The 8,848-nt window shown below is 36.2% G+C and overlaps 1 protein-coding gene across 1 annotated transcript in view; it reads right to left on the reverse strand.

Moving 5' to 3' along the window:
• LOC145301420 (carboxypeptidase A2-like) overlaps positions 1–1,272 on the reverse strand; it is a 140,946-nt gene extending 139,674 nt beyond the window's left edge. Inside the window, exon 1 of the mRNA XM_080144574.1 lies at positions 1,141–1,272. The gene's annotated coding sequence lies outside the window, so the exon portion shown is untranslated. The remainder of the gene's footprint in view (positions 1–1,140) is intronic.
• Positions 1,273–8,848: the final 7,576 nt, after the last annotated feature.

Raw genomic sequence — 8,848 nt, forward strand, 5'->3', positions numbered from 1 at the left:
TAAGTACATTACGTTAGTGTGGATATTTAAAGTGTCTACTTAAGGGGGCGGTTCATCAGGAATTTGTTTACGTTGGACTTGAAGACATCCAAGTTGTAGTCAGGAGGGAAGCAGGTAGACGGAACAGAGTTCCACAGGCGTGCAGTTCTAAGAAAGAAGCTTTGTTCATGGAATCTACGTTTTGATTTAGGCATATATAAAGAGTGGGGAAAGTTTTTGACAGTGGATTCAGCTAGACGGATGGGGTTTTTTTGGTAAATTTGAGGTGGTTATTTCGCTTTCCTTCATTATTGGAAGAGGGGAGCTAGAAAAGACGCGATTCACTAACTTTTGCATGAAAAAGATAGGTTTATTCATTTATATAAAGATGCGAATAAATACCCGTTGATTTTTATTACAGGGAAGTAAGGATTGCGGGATAAAATTTAAGAAACCATTTGTATGTTTTAAAATGAAATATTTTTAGAATAATTAGCAAGCTAGCAGGCATTGCCCGGTCGTAAAATATGCATAAATATTATATTTTAATTCATATAGAAACTGAGACATGTGCATGCGAGTATTATGTTTTCTTTCTAAACAGTTCATTACTTGTAAGTAGGTTTTGGTTTCGATCTCAGCTCAAGTAAGATATTTGAACTGAGATCGAAACCAAAACCTAAAGACAATGAGTCAAGTATGATAACCATTACGCCAGCGTGACACGTCTTTGAAATGTGTTTTCAAACTTACTTATTCTTAGCATAAGTAATATGTAGTGTGAACGATTCATGCATGCGCATTTGTGAAACAGCAAACAGATAAAAATCAGATGACCCCTTCGTACCAATTTTTCGATTTTGATTCATTTACAGCCCATTTTTCGGGTGAAAACCGATTAAAAAGTTGTTTCTCATAACTGAATACCCTATATATCAAATTTCAAGTCTATAGATAAAAAATTCGTTGAGTATATAGGTTGAGAATTATCCTAACACATACAGACATTTATAGATATATAGATTGCTTTTTGTTCAGTTTGTTCAGAAATGAAATAGAGATAGGAGAGAGGGAGCATATTTTGAGTATAATTTGGAAAAGAAGATTATTTTATGGATAGAATGAAACGAGAAAGATGCCACAATAGAGTGACGTACTTACCAGACAGTTGACTGTTGAAGGCTTCTTGCAAGGAAACAGGATGTTATGATCGGTTTGGATTAGAAGTAGAAGAAAAAGAAGAAAGTCAACTACCCATGTTTGTTATATCTATATCGCTCTTTCTCTTTCTCCACTCTCTCTCTCTCTCTCTCTCTCTCTCTCTCTCCTGGTTCTAATCCAACTTTGTTCTTTTGCTTTTTATTTTTCCCTCTTTTTCACCTTTTTCCTATTTTTATAGTTTATTTTATTCCCAATTTCTTCTGATACGCTTCGCTTTCTCTCCCTCTCCCTCTCCCTATCCTCTTTTCTCCCTTTCTCTTTCTCTCTCGCTCTCTCTCTCTTACACTCATATCTCTTCCCTTTCTTTCTCCTTTCTTCCTCTCTCTATCTTTCCGCTCCGTTAAAACTATTTGATTGTTTAAAGTCTAACATCTGGAGCTACTCAAGAAATCCAATTTCAATTCAGATGGGTAAAAAGATATGCGTTGACTTAATTAATAGCTGCTTATTTCAAAAGCATCCGAATTCTTGTATTGATCGCAACGTCGAAGAAATCTTAGGAATGTCCTTAGCGTATTGCGTTAGATTTAGATTCAGTTTGGTTGTTTAATTTGACGGCATATACACCTGTTGGGGGTATTTAATACCAAATACTTAATTTTTTTATAGAAGTAATTATGCTGGAAGATCTTCATATCTTCAAATATTTAGGCATAGTTTGAGTGCTTGTTTTGTAAATAAATGTTTCCGACTGACAGTACAGAAGCCTTGAATCTTAGGTAACGCTAAGAGCGGTTGCTCTATCGTTATTTGTATAATATCGGGATAGTTGTAGTGCCATCTCACGCGTGGAAGGGGGCCCTACACTCATCACCGGTGGGCTTTCCCGAGATCACAACCCTTTAGATAAAAACTCAACTAATGGTCTACATGTGTGAGTATACTAGCATCACACAAACACCAAATTTGCTGAGTTCATTCTAAAACTAAACTAATTATGAGAAATGGCATCAACAAAGCGCAATATCAAACCCAACAACCACTTAAATACAACCAATTCCCCACCTTCCTGGCGTTCATAAATATACGAGAGCTTAGGATTAACTTATACGAAATATAATCAGTAGCAAGCTTTCCAGATATGCACTTTTCTACTCTCCTCAATCCACTTATAATTTCAATTTTTTGTGATCAAAGCATGACCACAAAGAATTGAAATTATAATTAATGGTTGCATTTCTAAGTTACACAATATTCGAAAAATAGAGATTGGACGAATTTCTTAGTGCATAATGAAAATTAATATGTTGACTGCGTGAATTGATGTTGGGTGAAAGTATTATATATTGGGGATGGGATTTGGAAACATAGCTGTAAAACTGTCAGGTTCCAAATACCCAAGAATTCCGTCCGAAAATATCTTTGGAATAAAAAATATGAAAATACGTGAGCATTGTTTAAAACGCAAATTATTACGTAAATAAATAAATTAACATAGTTAATTATTACGTAAATAATTATTACGTAAATAAATAAATTAACATAGTTAAAATTAAGTGAAATGTAGGCACGGCCAAAATGTGAAACAGAAACCAAGTTGTTGTTGTTTTTAACACGAATTAAAATCTATTAAAATTCATTATTTTTGGGCAACATTTTATTTTTTTTCCAAAAATATAAAAGCCTGAATTTTATCATATGAAAAGCAGAATATAAAACTTTTTCTACTTTTTTTAATAGAATTTTAAATTTAAAATTTAAAAAAACAACAACAAAAAACACCGTTCACCGCGATGTTTTGTATCAAGAGATAAAGCAATTCTCTATCCATGCATTGGAATTGTGCGTATTTACTCCCATTGAAATAGATTATTTTAAATATGAACTCGACCGATTGAAATATATAACTTTTCTTTTTTTTTTTTCTTCCTTTGAAGATTGTAATGCTGGGTATAGGGCAGCCAAACCAACTGCCAACATTGCCCCGCTTTTTTATTGAAACCAACCGAGAGCTCTTTTCAGTATCCTCGCTGTTCCCTTAAGTGCAATTGTTTGAATCTCTTTTGCACTTGGTTCACCAGGAATATTAGTTAGATAGGACTTCAGGTTCTTCTTCATAAGTCCTGTGGCACCTATGATAACTGGTATGATTGATATCCCCTTTAGGTTCCAGTTTCTTTTCATATCATACATGAGACCTTGGTATTTGGTCTGTTTCTCTCTTTCAGCTCTGTTAAAACCGCCATCATTAGGAACACTCACTTCAATCAAGGTTGCAACTCTCTCTGACTTATTCCATATAACTATGTTAGGTTTCACAGAAGCATTTTCAAGGTAGGTGGCTGTAATGTCGCTTAAAATGCTTCGTAGTCGATAAAAGAAAAAGACGCACGGACTTTCTAACTGGTAAATATTACAGCCATGAAACTGTCTTGATTTCAGATTACGTATTGCTCCTAATCTTTCTTTTCAGCCTAATCGCCATTACACAGTTTTTTAATTTAATTCATGCCTGGCTAAGTAAATGTTGTAAAATCAAAGTTTGACGACGTTTAAAATCTTATCTTTAAAATATATAAGCAGAATATTGGTTTCTTTCCTTCTCTTTCTCCTTAAAAAAGAAGAGGAAACCTTATACTGGTCGACCTCAAATGTTAAGTGAGACCCCACCACTCCTATGACCTCCGATAGTAAGGCTAGAAATTCTTAGCGTGATTTGGACGCTGGCCGAAGGGACCCATACCTCGAAGATGTAACTTTAGCTAAGTACATTTTTGCGCACTTTTTCAAAAAAGTTCAATCAAATCTAACCCTCTTTTTTCGAATGTGCTCATATCATTCTATTTAGTTTTATTTTATTTTTATTTCTCAGACACATCTTAACCATTCTTAATTCACTTGTTTTAAAACAATTTCCTGACTAAATTTTTTCTTTTTCTTTTTTTACCATGTCACATCGAGGTAGTAGGGGGAGGGGAATCCTTATATATTAGCTTATTTAGATGACAGAAGAACTTTATTAAGTACGATACTTAATATTAACAGCCATGGTAAGACGCAAAAAAACAAATTAGAAAATTTAATAAATAAGAAAGTTATCTCCTTTATCAAAATCATCGAAACACCAGGAAGAGGGGCCCTGTTAGTCAGCATTGATTTTATCGTGAATATTTGTCTTGTTTTTTTATTTATGTTTTTCCTAAATCTTTTTGTCAAATATACTATTATTAACCAATACTTTTCCTTATATTAAACGAGAGAAAAACGAAATTGAACATTTCCCAAATTATATTTGCATATTATCTGAACTCCAAAACACGCGTTTTTTTTTTTGTTTTTTTTTTTTAACGGGTTAAAAATAACCAGACTATCCAATTTGATAAAAGTTCCATTATAACATGGAACGGTCGAACATTCTGGCATGAGGTCTGCAAGCCGTGTGTAGTTCTTAAAATTCAACTCGAAAAATTGAAAGCTTAGGCAAGAGAGAATTCTTAACCTCACAGAAGCGAGGATGTTTTTTCTACTGTAGAAAACAGAAGAACTTTATTAAGTAGTATACTTAATATCTGCAATTTCCATATGCTTGCTTGTATTAATAATGTGGCCTCCATGATATCCATACCAAACCACTGAACATAGCTTATAATTTAACTTTCGCTATATTTGTAACTGAAATATACAGTATCTTAGCTGTGATACTAGGGATATTTTTCTGAGTAGATGCAATGCTCTGTGCCTGACCTTAATGTATGTCTATAAATACAGAATACGAATTCCGAATCACCATGAACTAGTTGTTCTTCTTATAACTGGAAAAAAAAACACCTAACGGCTAGCTACGATATACATTTTACCTCCAAGACGACTACCTCTGTTTAACCTGCATGCGAAAAAAAAAATGTTTTTTTCTTCAGACTTAACCGTACTTGAAACTCTAATTCTAATGGAGATCTATTGTTATTTGTAAGTAAATAACCCCTGTCTCTTGAACGCTAACAATCTGCTCCTTCCCACCAAGCCGCCGCTTAATTCCTATATTGCACAGCATTTGTGGTGGAATCTTTAACTTCCAGCCCCTGACCCTCACATGCTAACTGCTTAGTCATCACTAAACATCTATACATTTCTACCTCTTAGACATGCATTAGAGTTCATTCCTATTCAGTTGGGTATTTAACAGCCAAAGTATGTACTCGGAAGCAAAGCGATCTGCATTACATAACTATGTCTCCTCCTAGATAGTTTTGCAACGATTAATACAAAACTGAACCGATACACCTTGTTATGCTAAATGTTCATGACTCTTACTTGAAAGCTGAAATTATCTTCCCTCGATAATGGAAACACACTTTATACCTACAACTTCAACTTTATTCGCATCTACTGAAAACCTGCCCATATATCTATTTACCTAATTATACATGACTCAAAAACTTACTGTTTTATCTGTACTATATTGCACTCACATCTCAACCCTCCTGTCATCTAAAATATAGTAACAATGTAATAGCAATGTCCCTAAATCACCTTGAGGGGTGTAACTATTCAGCAGATATATAACCTCTACAAACTAACCCAGTAACATTAACTAACCACGCGGGGTCACAGAAATACCTGGATTAGAACCCAGGCGCGGAGCAAACCCTCTCGGTACTGACGGACCCAGTAGATCTTCCCAGATCATCCGTCTATGAAAAGGAAAACTCTGAAACTAAACCAAAGGGGAGGGAGGCCTCTTCAGTCTTGGATGACAACCTTCCTAGAGCTGGTGACTCAAACAAATTACCGGTTTGCAAACATAAACTGCTTAAGGAGTAGATAGGCTCTGTCTATCGCCCAGCTTCCATACTCCTTCTTTGCCTATTAGTCTGGTGAAGAGATGCTATCACAGTGATTCGACAGAAACGCTCAGTGGTAGATCTTGTTTCTTGTCTAAGGCAACGAACGCCGTTTTCCCCACTCCCGACACACCCCACCCCTAAAACTGGGCACTTAAGAGTGCTTGAGTACCATATATGCCTGAGCAATTAGATTGGGTTGAGGGTACCGGATTGACAGTTCCTGGCTGCTGTTTCCGACTGGTAGTACAGGTGCCCTAACTCTTTGGTAGTGCTTAGAGCGGCTACTCCATCAACAGTTGTAAAATATCGGGATGTGTGTAGTGCCATGTCGCGCATGGAAAGGGACCCTGCACTCATCCCCGGTGGGCTTTCCTGAGGCCACAATTCTAATTGAAGAAAGGTAAGCTGATGGTCTACTTGTGATGCATGTCTGATGCTCTGCATAACCTATTGTTCAGCTCCTCTTACCTAAACTGAAACTCTTTAAAAAAATATGATGACAGTACAATCTAAAAATAAGCTTAAACCAGGCTTATGGTCAAACAAATCCAACTTGCCTCCTCCGTTGAGGCTTGCATTCACAAATATCCGTGGGCTTAGAACTAATTTAGCTGATGTTGAGGCATTTCTCCTAATAAATACCCCGGATATCTTAGCACTAAGTGAGACTAACCTACACTCCTCCATCCCCTCTATCTACTTTAACATGCCTGGATATCTCCCACTCTGCCGTAAGGACTCTGACAGACACATGCTGGACTTGGAGTTTACATTCGTAATACCCTTCACTTGACTAGAGAAACAAACCTACAATAGGATGATCGAGCCTTTATGTGCTTTAGACTTAACATACAACATAACACTAGCTACTTTTATTTTCTCTACCGCTCTCCCTCGACCCAGGACTGCACCATAATAAACAAAGTCTCTGACAGCATAGACACAGCACTCTCCTTCGACACTAGCGCACAAGTACATGTATTTGGTGACTTTAATGTCCACCACAAAAACTGGTTGGGATTCTCTACTCACACCGACGCAGCGGGCAGCACAACTCATAGCTTCTCTATATCTCACTTCCTATCACAAATTGTTACGTTTCCAACCCGTTTCCCTGACCAGGAAGAACACCATACATCACTTCTAGATATGTTTTTGACCACAGCTCCTCATGATTGTATAACGAATGCCGACAGCCCACTTGGGAACGCTGATCATGCAGTGATAATGGTTGAAATCGCCCTAAACGCTAGAGCCAAAACTGAAGAGCCAGTGCTCAAAACAACGAGATATTATAAAAAGGCTGACTGGGAAGATTTAAAAGTGATGCGTGTTGTTCTTGCTGGTCAGGGAAACGGGTTAGAAACGTAACTGTCTGTGATAGGGAATGATATATAGAGTAACTATGTGTTGTGCTACTAGATGCGTCTAACAAGAAATTGCCGAAACAAATTATCGTATTTTTAGTTATTTATCGATTTTTTTGTATCGATTCTTCAAGACATTTCCTGTTTAATGGTATATTAGCAATATTGGGTGCACTAAAAGAAGAATATTAATTCATTTTTCAAAGATTTTAAGTGTTTTTCGTAAAAATAATGAAATATATATATATATATATATATATATATTTTACTAATCTGAAAAATAATTATCTCTTCTATCTTCTTTTCTATCTTCTTCTTCTTCTATCTATTCTTCTTCTATCTTCTATCTATATAAATAAAATGAACTCATTTTTCCCGTCTGATTTTGACATTAATAGGATTAAAAATCAAGATATTTCATGCAAATATAATATGCACAAACGGCAGAACAATATCTGAGGTGTGTTATAGGCTTATTATTTCTCAAATTCCTCGATAATCTTAGATTTCTATACTTTTTCTGCTGAGAAGTCACGGCCAAAATCGGTTAAGATCAATGGAAGTGGTAAAATATTTTCTCTCTAATAAATTCCTCCTCCCCCTGCCACCACTTAACACCGTTTGGGGATCGTTCACAAAGAACAGTTGAGAAGAGAACACCGGTTTGGCTTCGTAGTTCTTTCATGTGAAGTGATTTAAAATCACTAAACTAAGCTGCAGTGCTCTGTGGCGTAGTGGTTAGCGTGCTGGACAATTCACATTATATTTTCACGTTCGCGCCGACCTACCGTAGTCGTTTTTTTTTTTTTTGTTTTTTTTCCTAAACAACTGGAATGGACTTTTCTTGGTGGCGGAACTGTTAACGTTGCAAATGTTTTTTTTTTGTTTTTTTTTTCACACTTTATTTTCCTACTTTTACTCATGACTCCGGGTTTGATCCTTCCTACTTACCTACCATAACATTTTTTAAAACTCCCCCCCGTCCCGGAAACAAACACTCGGGCAACGCCGGGTACCCCCGCTAGTTATCTATATAAATAAAATGAACTCATTTTTCCCGTCTGATTTTGACATTAATAGGATTAAAAATCAAGATATTTCATGCAAATATAATATGCACAAACGGCAGAACAATATCTGAGGTGTGTTATAGGCTTATTAGTTCTCAAATTCCTCGATAATCTTAGATTTCTATACTTTTTCTGCTGAGAAGTCACGGCCAAAATCGGTTAAGATCAATGGAAGTGGTAAAATATTTTCTCTCTAATAAATTCCTCCTCCCCCTGCCACCACTTAACACCGTTTGGGGATCGTTCACAAGGAACAGTTGAGAAGAGAACACCGGTTTGGCTTCGTAGTTCTTTCATGTGAAGTTATTTAAAATCACTAAACTAAGCTGCAGTGCTCTGTGGCGTAGTGGTTAGCGTGCTGGACAATTCACATTATATTTTCACGTTCGCGCCGACCTACCGTAGTTGTTTTTTTTTTGTTTTTTTT

This window comes from Euprymna scolopes, chromosome 2, assembly GCF_053919585.1.
Source record: "Euprymna scolopes isolate OS-2025 chromosome 2, ASM5391958v1, whole genome shotgun sequence".
NCBI lineage: Eukaryota > Metazoa > Mollusca > Cephalopoda > Sepiida > Sepiolidae > Euprymna > Euprymna scolopes.